This window comes from Asparagus officinalis, unplaced genomic scaffold, assembly GCF_001876935.1.
Source record: "Asparagus officinalis unplaced genomic scaffold, Aspof.V1 AsparagusV1_Un4915, whole genome shotgun sequence".
Classification (NCBI taxonomy): domain Eukaryota; kingdom Viridiplantae; phylum Streptophyta; class Magnoliopsida; order Asparagales; family Asparagaceae; genus Asparagus; species Asparagus officinalis.
Window position 1 is genome coordinate 1 of NW_017977174.1, and position 935 is coordinate 935.

General features: G+C 45.5%; 1 long non-coding RNA gene across 1 annotated transcript; it reads left to right on the forward strand.

Moving 5' to 3' along the window:
- Positions 1–445: 445 nt before the first annotated feature.
- Positions 446–820, forward strand: LOC109828719. The gene is made up of 3 exons (XR_002243808.1): positions 446–483; positions 556–699; positions 790–820. It is a non-coding gene; the product is annotated as an uncharacterized LOC109828719 (long non-coding RNA).
- The last annotated feature ends 115 nt before the right edge of the window (positions 821–935 follow it).

The following is a 935-nucleotide window of genomic DNA, read 5'->3' on the forward strand; positions in this document are numbered from 1 at the left end:
GCAGTTGAACCTTACTTTCTTAAGCTGCAAGTGGTTGTTAGCAGCCAACAAGACCATCCCCGTGAAGCCTATTACAGAGCTAGAGGCCGAGGAAGCTTCTCAGGTTGATTCCCATAGGATTTGGGAAAATGCCCGATCACAGAGGACACGGAACAAGACTCGTCAGATTGACGAAGAGGGAAAGAAGACCTTTCATTCCGCAGACGAGGCTTCAGGCGGAGATCCTGAAGGTTATGAAGACTTTTTCGAGCGAGGTTTGCTATTCATCTTTTCCTTCCATCTTCTAGAAATATTGAAACTGACTATGGTTTGATGTTTCAGGGACCACAGTTGACCAGGATGAAGAGTTCCACCCCCCTTCCTAGGCGAGACCTTCGATTATTGTCCCTGCTGCTAGGCGGAAGAGATTAGCCCGCAAGCCGCGTGCAGCTTCCCGAGCATTTGATATGGACTTGGCTGGTGATGATCCTGCTAGTGACGGAGGTAACATCTACTTTGTAAACCACCTTCTTGGTTATTCGGAACATTGACTCATGCTTTTCCATCTCTATATAGGAGAGCGTGGAGAGAGCGAAATGAGTCCCGATTCCGTTCCTGTGTCTCCTGGTGAGCCTGACCCGCTGCCCCAGTTTAAAGGGCCTACAGGGGTTGCCGACATTAGGGAGGATAGCAATGTAGGACCTGATTCCGCAGATTCAGGTACATCTACTATTGACAATGTATCTTTTAGATGGTATACAAAAGAATTTGTGTATCCTCTAATCATCTCTGTGCATCTTGCTTCTTCAGATAACTTGCAGGAGGCATACGTTGATTTTGGGAATAAAGAGGCTAACACATCCATAAGGGGTAACTCATTTCTATTAGTTGTAGTCTCTTTATTCTTCTTTGGTACTTATATTCTTTTACGTCAGATTTCTCCATTGATGATTTTG